This window comes from Amblyomma americanum, chromosome 11 (assembly GCF_052857255.1).
Source record: "Amblyomma americanum isolate KBUSLIRL-KWMA chromosome 11, ASM5285725v1, whole genome shotgun sequence".
Classification (NCBI taxonomy): domain Eukaryota; kingdom Metazoa; phylum Arthropoda; class Arachnida; order Ixodida; family Ixodidae; genus Amblyomma; species Amblyomma americanum.
This window is the reverse complement of record NC_135507.1, coordinates 22,227,404-22,245,391: the sequence shown is the minus strand read 5'-3', so window position 1 is coordinate 22,245,391 and position 17,988 is coordinate 22,227,404. Positions and strand designations below refer to the sequence as shown.

The window sequence follows — 17,988 nt, the reverse complement described above, 5'->3', positions numbered from 1 at the left end:
GTGCGCGGGTAGTTTGTATGCGACTGGCTCCATAACTGAACTGTCTTTCGCTAGTCTCTCTTCAGTTCGCCTACAGCATCCCAGATCATTAGAGATCTCATCACTCTCAACAAATTATTAATTCTATGACGTGGATAAAGACTCAAGTATACTCCGTTCTCCACACAGGGTTCTCTATATCTGCAGTCGAAGGACACAAAAACGCCAACAAGAACGCAGCATATAATAGCCCCCAAAAAAAGTTCAACGTACAGTACTCACGGATTGAAATAGGACATTCGGAGCGCGTGGCCGTCGCTTCATGGAGCGCCGCCCGTAGACGCTCATGGAACCAAGGTGGTGCATTGTGGTATGGCGTGAGAGGGAGAACATCTACAAAGCAGAATTGTTCCTTCCAGTAGCCAATCAGCCGGCCTGTGGTTTACCACATGCCTGCGTGGCACTGCAAGGCTAGCGCTCCGAATGTCCTATTTCAATCCGTGAGTACTGTACACTCTAAACAAATGGAGTAAAAAGGGAATAAAACTGTCCTCTAGAGCACACTTTTTTATAAAAGGGTGTGCGCTATAGGATAATTTATTCCCTTCTTTACTCCCATGTAGGTGTATTTGTGTTTAGAGTGTACACTAAAGAGAAAGGTGTAAAAAGGAAGAAGTTGAGCTCCGGCGACTCCCTTTTATAAAAGGGAGAGCTGTCCTCCAATGAACTCCCTTTCGCGCTGCCTTTATAGGCGTATTCGAGTTTAGCACGTAAACAGTAAATGGGGTAGTCCTCCGCGGGACGTGTACGTGTCAAGGCTTTAGATAAGCGGACCTCGCATCTGCTGCCCCGAGACGAACCGCGGTAAGACTGACGACTGCCACGAATTCGCCTGCGCCAGATTTCATCCTAACCAGGCAGCCACAGCCCGCCGTGGCAAAGTCAAGCCGGCTCCTCCAAAGGAGCTAAGTTCCTAGTTTAGTTAAGCTTTTGCGTAGCCGCCTATACTTATCGCTTCTGCAAAGTATCCCGTAGCGTCTTAAAATATAAAAAAATAAATAAACATGCAAACTCTTCGATTCAGCTTTCGTAGAATCGTACAAGGCGTTTCCCGTTTCTACAAAACAAGACAACAAATACAAAATTCAAACATGAAGAAAGGAGGCGTGGAAAGTTGGCCTAACAAGATTTTCCTCTCCGAGCCCCGATCGCGTTAATCTTCCCGGCGAGTTCTTTACCAAAACAAACACCTCGATCTGACACGAAACAGATTTTTTCGGCTACCAAGAACGAGCATTATGGAGCGATCCAATTGAGAGCAGCGAACGGTCAGGAAATAAATGAAAGCAAAATATAAAACGAGGGACAAAACCTCGGAAGACTCGGCGTGCAGTCCTTTCAAGCGGACGCCCGGCCGGCTGCTGTACAAGCGGGGGGATCGCGGGGTTTACAGGACCCAATTTTTCAGACGCCGCCGCGTCGAAGCAAAGTTGTATCCACGGGGGCGTCGAAAAAACCCGCCGCTTTCGTTCGGGTGCGGAATTAGAAACCAAGAGTGGAAGTCGCGTCGAACGCGAGGAAAGACGTTATTGAATTTCGCGTTATCGCCTCCGAGAAAGCGAGCAGTCTTTCTCACTCACGGCCTCGAGACCGCGCACGGAAGGGATGTAAGAAAGAAGGGAGGATGTCCAGGCGTAAGACTGAGCACGAGTCGACGAGCGAGGAGATAGCTTAATCTTCTTTCGACTCCTGTTTTTGCGCTCTTCGATCCACTTCCAGCGCTGGCGCGTCGAAGTCAAGAGAGAGATGAATTACCCGCAGGCGTATAAGAGGTTGCGAAACTTTGCGCGCAATTTCCGTTCCGCGCCGAAATCTCAATAAGCCTTCTTAGAGCCGCCGTCTTCTTTCTTGACCTCGCCTTGTTCACTTTTTGTGGTCTCAAAGGGTGTTGCACGAGTGCGGGAACATGACCTTTTCAAGGTCTCGGCCCGCAGGGTTACTTACCCGCATGGGTGCCCGCATATGCGGCGAAGCATCTCGACAGGCCTAACTTTACAATGGTTTTGTTTGAGGAGTGCGCTAGGTAACGAACTCAAAGCTATGTAAAGGAGTATTTCAGGACAAGTGAGCTACAAGAAGAAGAATTTAACAAAGCAGAAAAACGAAATAAAAATAAAATAATTTCCTCAATGCTTCACTGAGCAACTGTAACCTAAAGTAAAGCGTAGTCTTTTAAAGGACGCATTTCGACTAGGAGGACACAAAGGCGAATAAAGGTTGGATCTTATAAGCTGCATTTGACTACACATAGCCGCGTGCTATGGGGCCTTCATTCGTTTATACAGGAAATAGAGAAAAAGCCATTGGTTACCCCAGCGGTGCTCGGATGAACTGCTCGCCTGGCATAATTGATGGAGGGTCACCTTCGCCGCGTCTAGTTCACTATAGTGAGAGACAACTCAAGAACGAAGCGGCCTTTGCCTGTTGAGGAGCCCCTTCCAGCCAATGGAGTAGGCCCATTCTGTAAGCTTACTAGCGTGAAAAAGGTTCATACTAGCCTACTAGCGTGATAAAAGCTGTTTTTGGTCAGAGTAGTAAGTATATTGGCAACTTTCTATCGGTCCCTTTCAGCTGCTGAAGTTAGTAAAGCTACAGCGTAACGATAAGCATGGAAAGTGCGTTAGGAGGCCTCTGAGGCCTGCTGCTCTGATCACAGGCCTCACAAACAATCTAAAACCTAAAGAGACCTCTGTTTACACCAAGAACTAGTCGCGGCCAAGATGTCTGAACAACCGCGCAATAGAAAAGATGCAGGTGCCCAACAGCGCAGAGATCACGTCGTGATGTACGACTAACGCTTCGGGCTAGAGTTCGCATAGAGCATTTCTTTCGTTCTCTCCGATAGGAGGACAATCCTAACCTGGTAAATTCATTGTCGACGTTAATGCCTGTTTCATTTTCACAGCGCTAGCTGTTAATTAAGGTGAAAGTTCCTGATCTAACCATGCTAGTTGTCACAACCATTAAGTGTCCGTGCAATGAAAAGTGGCCGGTGGTGCAGGGTGGTAACCCGCATGGCCACTCACCCCGCACTGGCACCCCGCACTGCCACCACTCATGACCACCCCGTAAAATCACCCCGCAAGATCACCCCGCAAGATCACCCCGCAAGATCACCCCGCAAGATCACCCAGTGCGATCACCCTGATGGTCTCTCCAGACGGGCATCCTGAACTGGGATCACTCGATCAGCCCACGCACATACTGCCTCGCGCCTCGTGGTGTCCTTCCCAAAACGGAAATGCAGTCATCACAGGGTGATAGCACGGTTGTGGCACGTGCAACAATTGCAAAAGCACACAGAGGAGCAGGTATCGCTGATTATCAGCAATATACCACGGCTGTAAACGCATATACTGTTCAAAAGCCTATATATTCTTAGTCAAATTAGTTTTATTGACGAATACCAGATGGAGCCGCAAACCAATTAAAAACTACGTCTTGGCTTAGCTTGGAACAGGCCTCGGTTTAGAACCTACGCTGACGCCTCGGTTGCAACTGAGCTCGTGAGCGTAACTAAAGGAGCTTGCAGAAGCGCCCAGCTGCAACTGTTTAACGAGAGAAAAAAAGACTCGGTCACGTGGAAATCGTGCGACACAGACATCAAGGACATCTCACCCTTTGCCAACTAACGCCAACTGTACTGATCCGGAGTTCCCGGGTTCGAACCCGACCGCGGCGGCTGCGTTTTTATGGAGGCGAAACGCTAAGGCGCCCGTGTGCTGTGCGATGTCAGTGCACGTTAAAGATCCCCAGGTGGTCGAAATTACTCCGGAGCCCTCCACTACGGCACCTCCTTCTTCCTTTCCTCTTTCACTCCCTCCCTTATCCCTTCCCTTACGGCGCGGTTCAGGTGTCCAACGATACATGAGACAGATAGTGCGCCATTTCCTTTCCCAAAAAAACCAATTATTATTATTCTGCGAGGTTATCTTCGACAAAGCCAATTTACCAAGAGAGGTGGGAAATAAAGAAACAGTAGTAATCCTCAAGATAATAACTTGCACTCCATCGACAACAAGTTCGCACTTTCTTTGATATGCAACGGAGAAAACGCGCTTGGACAGCGGCGCTCTGACACTGATTTCCTCTGACACAAACAGGGATTCGGTCCCTCGGCACGCATGCTGAGAAATGACCACGCTTGTCACGAATTCCGCTTCCCCCTCAAACCCTTCTTTTTGCTCTTCTTCCTGCTCCAGGAAGAGGCGCCTTTCAACAGCCAGCCTGGCATATACAAAAAATTCCACAGGGACCCAGGCGACGGACTGTGGAAACTCCAACTAAAAGCACAAAGCAACGTCTCTACCACTGCGCGCTCCGACTGGACACATCAACCGACAGCCAATCTAGCGAAACGCGACAAAGGCCATCATCCTAGAAAGAATGCGACAAGCGCAAACACCGAAACAAAATGGCGGCTGCTGCGTAACGGGTGCTGTTGTGGAACGCCTGGGACCCAACGATTTGAGCTGTCCCGGCCTGCAGACTTGTACGAGGACACTAAACGGGCAAAGTTTAGGTACCCGTTTTGCGACTCAGAGACTAAAAAGAAAAGGAAAACGAAGACTGAGCCGGATTACGAGCGGCGCAGACGCGGCATCAGACGGGAAGTTTAGCCACCGTCACCATAGATACTCGGGCTCGTATGACTCTTTAGAGGAGGGTCATACATATACGAGAGCGAGGCTCTGACGTCAGGGTGAGGAGACAAGGAGTGTGGTGACGGGAGAGGGAGGGTAGGGTAAAGAGACGGGGGAGGGGTTGACGCATTAGGGTCTTTGTCAGCTGCCCAGCGGAGACCCCGCCATGCGCGCACGGCTCCTCATCTTCCAAAACAGGACGCGGTTCTAAATTCAATTACCGCCACCGCCCCCCCCCCCCCCCCCCCCGCTCCCTCGGCGCGCCGAAAAACCTCGCCGCCGCCGCCGGATGTCCGCCGAGGGAGAGACCCGCCTGGGCGATCAAATACAAAGGGCGTCGCAATCAACTCCGCGGACGACTCCGTCGGCGGCGCGTTCGGGACCCAGGCTCGGGGCCAAGCCAAGCCGAGCCGCCGCCGCGATTGTCCGACGCCGAGTTCAGGCAGCTCTTCCCCCCACCCCACTCTCTCTCCCACCCCCATGTTTTTCCTGCTGCCTCTTTTGAGCGCGAAGCCCCGCCAAGCGACAAACTTAAAACAATAAGGGAGCGATGCGCGCTGCACGCGGATGGAGCCAGGAAGTTATGGGACGCCAAGTCGCCGGGTCGTTTGTAAAAATTATTCCGGAGGATCTCCCCTCTCCTTCATCCCCCCTCCCCCACGCCTGTCTCATCTTCTCAGTGCGATCTGTCCTGCGTGGTTTTCCATACAAAGTGGACGTTCACTGCCCCCCCCCCCCCCCCCCCCCCTCCTCCAGGCGAGTCTCTCACGCGATGGTAATGCGCGCGTTAGGAGCCAAGAGGCTGGAAGCTGCAAGAGATATCGTGCTCGTTATGACGAGTAACGATAATCATTATCATCATTAAGTTTAAATATAACCAACACGCGTTGCAAGCACACAAATGTATGCCTAATAGGCAAAGGGATCCAAAAAGTTAAGCCATCAAGGGGACCTCCTAGCAGAAAATGGCACACCACCCCGCACCACTCCAGCTACCGGTGTCACACGGGCATTTCCGATCCCGGTGGAGCCCGACTGGAGTTCCGAGTGCGCACTACATGCAACGCTGTCACATGTTGCCACTCGATCCCGATTGGTGAGTTGGCCTGCTGAACGACAAGTGACACTGCATACCCATGTAGTTGTAAGAACGGTGGCAAACACACGGAACAAGGAATCGTAACAGCTCCCAGGTGGTCGAAATTATTCCGGAGCCCTCCACTACGGCACCTCTTCTTCCTTTCTTCTTTCACTCCCTCCTTTATCCCTTCCCTTACGGCGCGGTTCAGGTGTCCAGCGATATATGAGACAGATACTGCGCCATTTCCTTTCCCCTTAAAAACCAATTAAAACCAATTAACAGCTTGAATGAAGTTCTTTCGTCGAAGTTCTTGTCAGCTGTACTGTACAGTGAACTAGAAGAGACAGTGTAGCGAACGGCGATCTCCGCGTGACCCTATAGCGCTGTCGCCAGACTTCGGTCCGCTTTCATGAGTCTTCGATCGCAGCATCATTCAGTCTTATATGTAGCCAGTTATTAATGACTGCAACAAATGGCCAACATATATCTGATACCCTAACAACCATGACGGATATATGTAACATCTTCAAGTGTCTCCTGCACATGCCTTAATTTCCCGTGTGACTGAAATGTGTCGCTTCTGGATGGGGCGATATCAAAAAGCGATGTGCTCGAGAGAACGAGTATTCCAAACTTTCACTCAAAACGCTCTACCTCTCCCCGCTGTTTCATCACTTCATATAAATGTTGCTGCCTGCTAGACTAAATACGAAATGCATCGTTAATATAGTCGTATTCATGAAAACGGGTTTCTGTTACAAATGTCGCTCGCTGGTCTGTGCAGGCCATGTCTAAGAACCAATGCCCGGTGCCTACGGTAGGGAACATCATCACCGTGTATGTACACATCGCGAAATAATTCCCACAACTTCCGGCTCTATTATTTCCCAATGATAACCCGCATTAACGAGTCAAGAGGGATAAATGAACCAACGCTGTATCAGAGAAAGCGGCTGCTCCTTGAAGTCCCACATCGAATTACTTTTTCCAAATGCCTCACACACGACACTGTCTCCCTATATATTTCGAAAGTAAGTCGTCTACACCAACATCCTAACGAGTCTCCTGTGAATAAATTTTTAATTCTATGCATCGGCTGCAACCCAGACACTTATCGGCTATACTTGGCCCGAGACGCATACTCCTACAAAGCCGACAAGGGACAGCCAGCAATTACGGAGCCACTTCCCCGAAGTCTATCAAGTTTCCGTATCATATTACGGCTTATCCCAGAGGCGCAACTACGGCGGTTTTTCCAGTAGAGCAAACCGAATGACGCATCTCTACGCAGTGCACAGGGTATGGAAATCAATACAGGGGGGCGGTCCTTACGAACAGCGCTCAGGACAAAGAACCTCCCGCTGGCGTCGCAGGGCGACACTCGGCAAAGAAGCAACGCCTTCCACGTCGAGGCGGAGATGCCGCTCAAGCTCCCCCCCCCCCCCCCCGGATCTCTAACTAAAAAATATATAAAATGCCGCATGTTCAGGGAGGAGCCATTTGGCGACAAGTCACGACCTTTTGTTGTGATGTTTTTATTTGCAAGCACGTCACAATTAAGCGAAAGGCCTAGCCAGGCGACAAAGGTGCCGCTCAGAAAAGGGGTCAGAGAAAGAGAGAGAGAGGTTTTTGGAGCCTCCGGTTTTCTCTTTCCTCTCTCTCTCGTTTACAAAAACCGCACGTCGCGGGAGGTAATAAAATGACACCCCCGCCGCGAACGCGCCGAACCATGCGACGCACAGTGGACGAGCGAAAAGCCAGGCCACGCGTGGTGGTACAACGAGTATAAAACAACGAAACCTGGGCAGCGCGCACTCTTTTGTTACGCGCACTCTCAAAGGAAGGCGACCTCCCCGCGAGAAAACCATTGTTCATCGCATTGTTCAACGCGAGGGCAGCGCGCGAGCCGCGGGGAAAGGAGGATACAAGTGTCATCCTTGTCAGGTTCGGCTTTGTTCTAAGCGGGACTTAACTCCGCGGAGCGGTCGCCTGAGGAGCTGGGCTCGCCCGAGACGGCGGCCGTCGAGTCGGCGACGACGTCACACTGGCGCTCGATCAGGCGGCAACGTGTTCGCGAAGTTAATTTCTGAGGAACGGCAACCCTTGCCCGAGACTTTTGAGTCAATAAACGTCAGTTCTCACAAGTTATCAGCAAAATTTTACGCCGAAGGAGCTTATGGGTGGTCGAATTCGTCCGCGTAAACAGGAGTTTCGAAAGTGTTTCCGTCAGACGCGATGCGGTATGAAAAGGAACAACAACAATTCAGGGAATGCAGAGATCGGTATCGACGGTTCTGCGGTGTACGGGCAAAAACCGCGAGCCGAGTGGAGAGCCAACAAAGGTTCCAAGACAAGCGCAAAGTTGGTGTCGATAACGAGCGAGTCTTTAATACGAGTGATGGCTTCTAAAAGCCCTAAATGCATAGGTAGGAAAATGAGACACGCTGAAACGATTGACAGCTGTGTCATAGAGATCACGCTTCGAGACGCAGCTAACTTTTGTTTTAATCGGCGTGTCAAGAACACGTAGAAAGAAAATTTAAATTGCAGTACCCAATAAAAACATTTTGTCGAAAATACCTCCCCGGACTCAACTTTTTAAAGGAGCAGAAAAAACAAAAAGAAACAGACTAGTTAGCGGTGACTTCGACCTCTGTTCAATGCCTTCAACAAAAAATAAAAAATGCATGAAGGGAATAATGAAATTAACGCTCCCAAAGAGAGCAGAACTGAAGTCCTAAGTTAGTACTATTAGTTAACACTGCGTTCCATTCAAGCGTTATTCAGCACTTCTCGAAACCAACAATGTGCCGGTCGCCTGAGTGTGTTCGTTGTATCCAGCTTTAGTTACAGGCTCCAGTAAAAAGTAAACAGGCACGTGATACCAAATACTACTCTGAGCACGCGACGCAAATCAGATCAAGAAACAGTCAGAATACGTAATTTCCAAATCGTGAACCGAAAATGGTGACCTCAGTTTACGTCAGATAGCGCTGACTTCATCGTAAGAAGAAAAAGACTTTGTACTGTTACCACCGTGCAACAGGAGACTCAGCGACAGCAGTCTGCAGTAGTGAATATAATATCGTTTAATCATTACTATTTGCCTTCCCTGGTAGAGTGCGCATGACGTCATTACGCTGTAACTTGTGACGTCACTGCGTTCGGGCTAATGAGTGGCTCACTGCAGTGGCGCCATGCGTGACGTCACACTATAGAGGCATGTTTACGGTTCTGCGGGGTTGGTGTAACCGCGTCACGCTTATTGGCCTGCATGTAGTGACGCCCTTGCGTGCTGACCAATCAGCGTAGCGCGGTTACGCCAACACCACAGAACTAGGAAACGCGCTATTAACAGCTGTCGCTGTAACGTGAATATACCAATTAAAGGCTAGAGCTGCAACTTCAAAGTAGCACCACAGTACCCAGCAGTGGAAGATTAAGGAGTACAGTGGAGCGTCATCGTCCCGTAATTGTCTTGCAGCCAGCACTGCACAGATTCAAGCACCGACCGCCCGACGTTAAAGCCACGGCTATCCGATAGGCGGCCAGGCCATGGAAGGTGCAAACGCTGCCCTGTGACTGTCATTCACTGTTTCTTCTCGACGCTCACAGAACGCCTGGGAAAGTGTCAATCTTGCGATCGCAATCACTACGCTGCATTGAAACCAGCGTTGCGACACTGGCTCAAAACGCGGACCGCGCAAAGAAGTAAGATCGCGTTTGATCACACGCACGCACATTGTCACAAAACTAATGCAAACCAGTGGTTCCGCTCTCCCGTTTTCACCTCAGCCTCCGCCGTTGAGCCACTCCCCACTCTTGGAATAAAGGAGATGCAGAAGAGGCAGCTTTTCCGCGTGCTTCCTGAAGAATAGCTGTTTTCGCCCCCCCCCCTCCCCCCCCCCTCCCTCACTCATATGCCTCCTACGCAGCCTCCCGTTTAGCGCCGCCCAGGCTTTCTTGGGATGATCTCGTCGAATCCCTTTAGGGACCCGTCAAGCGGCCAAAGAACTTTCCTCGGTGCGTACCCCGCAGGAAAAGGGCGCGTCACGGAAAGGACGCCCCGCGTACAATGCGGGTGGCCTGCCACGGGCCTTATTAAAACGGCACGCACTAGCGCGCCGGAGGGCAAACATTTTACGTAAGGGCTTTGGCCGGGCAGCTCGAATCAAAACGACCTGTCCTTTTTGCTTAATCCCTTCTTAATCCACGCTAATTCGGAGCGGCCCTACCTCCGGCCGCCCCAACCGTCCGCGAAATCTTCTCCAGTTCCACGCTAGCTCGCTTCCCGCGCGCGGTGGCTCGACGGAATCGCGCGCGGTGGCTCGACGGAATCACGAGACGCCCGAAATCAACGCGAGCCCCTTTTTCCCCCGTTAATCCCATCCCCACCCGAGCGCTGCTCAACCCGGACCAGAGACAGTCCCCCGATGCCTTTCCGGCTCATCAAGCGCTATCCGAAGTAATTGCGTGCAGTGAAGCAGAAGCTGCCACGCCGTACTTGTATGCAGTCAAAAAGCTAAAGCGAAGATCCTTCTGCCCCTTCACGCTGCTGTCGTGATGCTACAATTCCATGCTCATTGCCTCCAATAAGCCTGACAGGGATTTGCTGAATACCTAACGTGCACGCAATCTACGCAAACATTAGAGTGGCATCACGGCACTATAAGTCAACACAAGCACGAGGATCAGGCGGGCCAATTCACGTGGTATACGCCTTCGTCTGAGCTGCACACAATTGAGGAGAAGAGCCCCGAGACGCGGCAAACGTAACGGGGCAGGGAAGTACCCTCGGGGGGACTCTGACGACGTTCCCGGTATACTACTGCATGCCGTTCCTTGTGTGCACGTGTGCTTTCCGCGCGCCCTCTGCTCTCCCGCCCTTCAGCAAGCAGCATGACGACTGCCCGTCACCGGGCTGCCGCAAATGCTTGCCCCCACGAAACGGTGCGCCTCATTAGTCGGTTCCCGCCCACGTCACTGCTCTCCGGTTGCCGAGACCGCGCACAAATTCCGCGCGCACGGCTACTTTGTGCGTCGAGCTTCGCCAGTTATTCTACGCCGGAGCTCAGAGCGCGAGCGAAGGATTGCCGCGGATCTGAAGCAAGCTCCGGCGCCAGAGCTACAGTCGGACCTCGTTATAACGAAGCGGTATGTAACGATATAATGGATATAACGAAGGAACGACGATTCCCCTTGGAAGCTCGCTCAAACTAATCTCTGGGCCCCTTGAACTTTGTTATAACGAGGTTCCTTAACATGCACTGACATTGCACAGTTCATAGGCGTTATAACGAAACAGCGTATAACGGAATAACGGATATAACGAAGGAATGACGATTTCTGTTTGGAAGCTCGGTGAACACGGGCTATAACGAAGTTACGGTTATGACGAAGTAATCGCCGGGCCCCTTCAACTTCGTTATAACGAGGTTCAACTGTATAAGCTACCGAGGGTGACGGTTACGTAATCGAAGGCTTGTCGGAATAGCGCCGCTTTCGGTCAGACGTCACAGCCGAGGTAGCAGAGCTCGGAATTGGCGTCTTCATCGTTAAAAACGGATTCCTGCCTCACATAGTGAACCATAAATAGTTAGCGACGCCCCTTCGCTATTCGCTTCGGGAATGTGCTTCCGGTTAACTGGTGCCCGACATGTAAACAGTCTGCCACCATTTATTAATGAGTGCATATAATATAACGCACAGCAGCATCCGAATAATCTCTCTTGGCGATTTCTATGCTGCGAAAGTCGCGCAGTCCGTTTAAATCTAGCAAAAAAGGAGAAAATAAAACATATTTTCCGCTATCCTCACAGGCGGTGGACTGATACAGTCAACATCTTCCGTTGTTCAAATTCAATCTCGTCCACTTCGGTGAATATTCGAAAAATACTCGCTTAGAGTACTGCGCGGTGTGGCACCGTTAGAAAGCAAGACGCGCATGGACTCGAGCAAAGAAAGATATGCGCCGGTTATCTATAGTATACGTCACTCTCGTCTGACAATTCGGTGCCCCGCCACAGTCGCGGTTCGCATTTGCTAGCCCACGCAATGACTTGTGGCTTAGCGTACACTGGCGCCCGTTGATTATCCGATGACGCAGCCCGAAAGCGCCATCTCGTGTTGCAACTATCACGGCAGACAAGCGAGCGGTGCCAGCAGGAACGGTCGTTAACATCTCTGAGGAGTGACGTCACCGTCCGCTAAACAAAACAGGCCGAAACCTCTTTTTTTTGTTTCTCTTATTACTTGCACGCGAACAGTATATGCGCCTGCTTCGGCGTCGGCCTAAACGTGGACATTGCTGGTAATGATGGCAACCCTGCAGTGTCCCCTTCTATGCCTAATGCACAGAAACAGTTACCGGATACTGCGTAACTCAACGCAAGATGACCGTTCGGTTGGTGAATAGGCCCCCACGGTCCCAAACCTGATGACGTCACTGCAGCGTCAGCTTGCAGCGCCGCGGGCGCCCGGTGACAATCTCGGATTTCCGCGACGACAGCGTGTGGAACAACGCAAATCGCAGGGCAGCAAATCTTTGCACACTGTACACCACGGGGGAAACAGAGTCGCAACATTTCGGCTCTTAAGCGGCCTAATTGGGCAGCCACTCACGTTGCGTCGCTGAGAGACCAGGCACCTCTTTCGCCGAGCAACCGCTGTTGAAAAGAGAAAAGAAAATACGTAGTTGACGTTGATACAAAGAATTGAATCTCACGGCCACAGCGCAAAAAAAATTTACCGCTAGGCTCTGCCTTTTCTATATATAAGCCAGCCGTACCTTATTCGACGAAGCGTCAAACCCGTGATCGCCATGGTGGACTCCTGTCGGCTCCGCGAGACTTTTATGAAGAAGCCCGCGCCAAAATGCACGCACATACTACTGAGACAGGCGTTCGAACAGTGCGGCAGAATACGAAATCGGATTCGGAGCCCCGCGGAGCAGTCAGTATTGCCACAACGTTCCGTTTGACTTGCTTTTTCAAGCGCCGTTCTTCATCGCCACCGGCGCGCGGCCTTATCATTTCCTTATCGCAACGGACGGCAAGGTTCGGTACAGACGGGGATCGTGGACGCTGATGATCACGCGCGCCGTCTGGAAGGTTCTGAGTCACGTTCAAACAGGGCGCTTAGTAAGCGGTTCGCCTTACAGGGTTCGTTCTTTGCCTATCGGAGTGTCTATGATGCCTACCGTAACCCGCACGGAAGCTCCGAGGAATTGCTTCATCCGTACATGGCGCAGCATTCGGAGAAGCTTATTCGAGCGGCGACGAGTAACGCATGCACGGCATTTCTGTCCGCACACCGGGCGTACTGTCGCGCTCAATATGACTTGCAAAGCGGTCGAAGTGAGCCAGGTTCTCGCTGTAAAGCAAATCAACGTGTTTTAACGTGCACTGACATCGCGCAGCGCACGGGCGGCTTTTGCGTTGCGGCCGCGTTTCGATGGAGGCGAAATGCAAAAGGCGCCCGCGTGTTGTGCGATGTCAGGGCACGTTAAAGATCCCCAGGTGGTCGAAATTACTCCGGAGCTCTCCACAACGGCACCTGCTTCTTCTTTTCATCTTTCACTCCCTCCTTTATCCATTCCCTTACGGCGCGGTTCGGCTATCCACCGATATGCGTGAGACAATTACTGCGTCATTTCCTTTCCTCAAAAACTAGTTCCCGGGTTCGAACCCGACCGCGGCGGCTGCGTCTTTATGGAGGAAAAACGCTAAGGCGCCCGTGTGCTGTGCGATGTCAGTGCACGTTAAAGATCCCCAGGTGGTCGAAATTATTCCGGAGCCCTCCACTACGGCACCTCTTCTTCCTTTCCTCTTTCACTCCCTCCTTTATCCCTTCCCTTACGGCGCGGTTCAGGTGTCCAGCGATATATGAGACAGATACTGCGCCATTTCCTTTCCCCCAAAACCAATTATTTATTATTAAAGATTCACTGTGTACTTTTTAATAAGGCAGTAATTATTCGTTAGCATGCATTCAGGTGCAGCCATACGGCTTGCTCAGAGACTGTAGTTGAAGAAAATTCGCCCTCGTCCGGGACTCGAACCCAAGACCACCGCCTCACCGGAGCAGTCGCTCTGCCAACTTAGCTTACTGGGACGGCTATAGCTTACGGAATGGCGAGAGCGAATGGCGCAACAACTCGAGGCGGGAACGGTGTCGGTCCAATATTTAGGGAAATCACCCAAGGTAGAGCAGATCATTTTCAATATAGGAGTAATGGCTAGAAAGGAAGTCTATGCACTATGTAATCGCACCAAATTCCATCACCACTGAGTTCTCGCTGTTTCGGGAACAGAGCAGGGAGACCCATGGCATGCTTTGAGCGCCATAATACACACTGTATGGCTGTCACCACCTGCTGGAGTACAACCTATTTACAGTGTCACCAAGTGAAAACACGTCGAAGCTACCTCATTAAATGATTCGCCTTGGGAATGTCTATTTCTGAATGTCAATGTATCCGGTAACCTTGGCATGCGTACATATGTAAACATTTTCTAATTAACTTCTGAGGAAAGGCGCTCTACCGGCTCCGTGGGTTAGCGGAGAGCTCAATTTCGCTTTCGCATTGTGTATCCAGGATTAGCTGGGCTAATCCAACCCGCCGCGGTTGATCTGTGGTTAGCGCGCTCGGCTACTGATCCGGAGTTGGAGTTCCAGGGTTCGAACCCGACCGCGGCGGCTGCGTTTTTATGGGGCAAAACGCTAACGCATCCGCGTACTGTGCGTTGTCAGTGCACGTTAAAGATCCCCAGGTGGTCGAAATTATTCCGGAGCCCTCCACTACGGCACCTCTTTCTTCCTTTCTTCTTTCACTCCCTACTTTATCCCTTCCCATGAGGTGTCCAACGATATATGAAACATAATAATAATAATAATTGGTTTTTTGGGGAAAGGAAATGGCGCAGTATCTGTCTCATATATCGTTGGACACCTGAACCGCGCCGTAAGGGAAGGGATAAGGGAGGGAGTGAAAGAAGAAAGGAAGAAAGAGGTGCCGTAGTGGAGGGCTCCGGAATAATTTCGACCACCTGGAGATCTTTAACGTGCACTGACATCGCACAGCACACGGGCGCCTTAGCGTTTCGCCTCCATAAAAACGCAGCCGCCGCGGTGGGGTTCCTGCGTTTTTATGGAGGCAAAACGCTAAGGCGCCCGTGTAACCGCCGGGAATGAGAATGTGATAACAGAGAGCTTTCGCTATACTGTAACCGCCATGCATGCATCGGAGATTGAAACCATAAAAGAAGAACTCTTGTAATCTAAAATGTCAACAGCAGAGACGGGTCGATTAAGGCTCACAGCACCCACGCTCGGGCGGTTGCGGCGCCGGAACAGGTAGCGGAAGCGTGCCCCCACACAGTTGAGCGGCGGTGAGACCCTGGCCGCATGTATACAACGAGAGTGCCGTCGGCCTGCAGCAGGTGCGACGACGCACCGACCGAGGTGGCGGCCCATTGCGCGCGCATCGCGTGACGCGGCGTCTTCGTGTGCGGCCCCGGGGGGCGGCCGAGGCAGCTGGGCGGCGGAGACAAATGGTCCGCTGGCAGTGCCGGGACGCCATACGAAGGGAGCCCGCGCCAATCGGCGTAATTGCGCGCCAGAGTTCACGCAATAACGCGCTGCTCGCGCTGCGCCCCCCCCCCCCCCCTCCCATGCTCTGCCTAGCTGTACGCAGAACAGCACCGAGGTCACATTGCGTTGTGTGTGTCGTGTGTGTGTGCACGCGAGTGTGTGTCTGTGTGTACGTGTGTCCATGTGCGCGTGCCTGTCTCATGTGTGTGCGCGCGTGTGTGTGTGTGTGTGTGTGTGTGTGTGTGTGTGTGTGTGTGTGTGTGTGTGTGTGTGTGTGTGTGTGTGTGTGTGTGTGTGTGTGTGTGTGTGTGTGTGTGTGTGTGTGTGTGTGTGTGTGTGCGTGTGCGCGCGTGTGTGTGTGTGCCTGCATGTGTGTGGCTGTGTCAGCGTGTGTGTGTGTGTGCGCGCGCCTGTGTGTGCCTGTGTGCAGCTTTCAGTGCGTGTGAGTGTGCGCCTGCGTCATCTATGTTTGTACGTGCGTGTGCATGTGTGTGTTCGGCGGGCATACATCTCCGATGATGTCCGCGAGGAACTCTGCAGGAAGGAAAGTCGGCAACAGCACGAAAAAAAAGAAACACGGAGGAGAACATAAAAACAGACCTCTGGGATACCGCCTTGTGAAAAAATGCTCTCGTGATGCCGTACTATTCTGTGCTGCTCTGTGTACCAAATATACTGCTTGGTGCCGTACATGTACCGTTCAGAATGTGACCGCAGTTCCCGATCTACACCTTAATCTATGAGGCTGGACGAGTACTGCCTGATCGCTTCAGCACAGCTGAATACAAACGCTAAGGCGCCCGTGTGCTGTGCGATGTCAGTGCACGTTAAAGATCCCCAGGTGGTCTAAATTATTCCGGAGCCCTCCACTACGGCACCTCTTCCTTCCTCTCTTCTTTCACTGCCTCCTTTATCCCTTCCCTTACGGCGCGGTTCAGGTGTCCGCCGATATGTTAGACAGCTACTCCGCCATTTCCTTTCCCCAAAAACCAATTATTATTATTATTATTATTATTATTATTATTATTATTATTATTATTATTATTATTATTATTATTATTACTATTATTATTTCGTAGTGCAGTGGGGAAAAAAAGCAATACTTGGACAAGTATGAGCCCGGCATCACCATCCGAGCATGTTTGGAAGCGCTGACGCCAGGTGCCGCGACACTAGCGTAGCGGAAACATTTAACAAGGGCATCGCGAGCGTCTTCGTTACCGAAGAAAAACAATGTAACACAACTGGGAAGCTGTCACGTTAAGTTAACGTTAAGATCGTGTACAGAAGTGAGGCGATCTGCGATTTTGGCATTTAATTCAAGCCGCTTTGCTGTCCCCAGCAAAGAAGCTTGAAAGCGTGAGTAACTTTCTGACGCACGGGAAAAATACGTATAACGATACCGTATAACATGCGTGGCATATAAGCAAGACTGCGCCGTTACCAAGCTAACTTTCCGCTCATTTAGCTCAATTTCTCGACCTTGCACACATTTCCCTATTTTTCCAACTATTCTGCGATTCCCGCGGATTTCGTGGAGTCCGCGGCCCTCGCGAAAATTTTTTTAGGTAGCCTATAAACTTCTATCAATAAAGTCTATAGAGTGTCTGCAGACAAACCTTAGAGAACAGTCTATAGGCAATACAAATCCTATATGCAGTCTATAGAAAATTTATAGATTTATGACCATAGACTTTTAGTAGGCTTTTGTCTATATACAGTTCTTATAGACTGTACTGCCTTCATATAGATATTTATTTTTGTCTATTCATAGTCTATAGACAGTGTATAGACTATGAATAGACAAAACGAAATATCTATATGAAGGCAATACAGTCTATAAGAAGACTATAGACTGTCTATAGACCATTTTTATTAGGGCGGCTCGTGTCCACGGATTTCGTGGAGTACGTTTGCAACTTATAATGCTCTCCTTGGTCAGCGACTCCTTGCTAACTTTCAGTTTTTTCTTTCTCCAAGCATTTGTCAAGAAAATTCTCCACAGATGTGTTCTTTGTTTATTTAAGAATTCAGAGCTCTTACCCACAGAATCGGAGAACGTCTCCAGAGTCCCAGCACAAATATTATCGTCACGCGCGCGCGGGGCACATTACGCAGATGCATCATTCGTGCGCGCAACCTATTTATAACTTCGTTGCGAGTACACACAACATTAGGAGCCTCGCAGCAGCTCGAGCAATGCTCACGCGGTAGCAGTATGCACAGCTACCGGACCTGGGCGCCACTTCTTTAAATTTCAAATGCGCGCGCCGCGGCACTCGCACCCTTTGAATTCCGTGGCAAAACACCCCGGCACCCAAAATACATTCTCTCCTCCGGCAGAGGCGGAAGAAGCATTACGAGGTAGGGGAACCGGCAGAATCGCGTATACACACGGTGAAAAAAAAAAAAACAGAGATAAACACTCGCATCCGGCAGTCGTTAATCATCGCCCGGGCAGCAGCGAGACATCTTTACGTGTGTGGGCCCCCAGAAACGGAAGATATGACGACCCGGGCAGAATGAGATTGCGATCTCCTGAAGTCACTTAATACATACAAACGTCCGTAGAAGTAAAGCTGCCGGGATGAATCGAGGTGAAACTGCTGGGGGGGGGGACCCGGCAGGGCCGGT

General features: G+C 50.9%; 1 long non-coding RNA gene across 1 annotated transcript in view; it reads right to left on the bottom strand.

Annotated features, from left to right (window-relative positions):
* Window positions 1-12,734, bottom strand: part of LOC144110653 (uncharacterized) — a 462,868-nt gene extending 450,134 nt beyond the window's left edge. The window contains exons 1-2 of the long non-coding RNA XR_013309890.1: window positions 12,551-12,734; window positions 12,385-12,428 (exon numbers count right to left, since the gene is read on the bottom strand). This is a non-coding gene — a long non-coding RNA (uncharacterized LOC144110653). The remainder of the gene's footprint in view (window positions 1-12,384; window positions 12,429-12,550) is intronic.
* Between the last annotated feature and the right edge of the window lie 5,254 nt (window positions 12,735-17,988).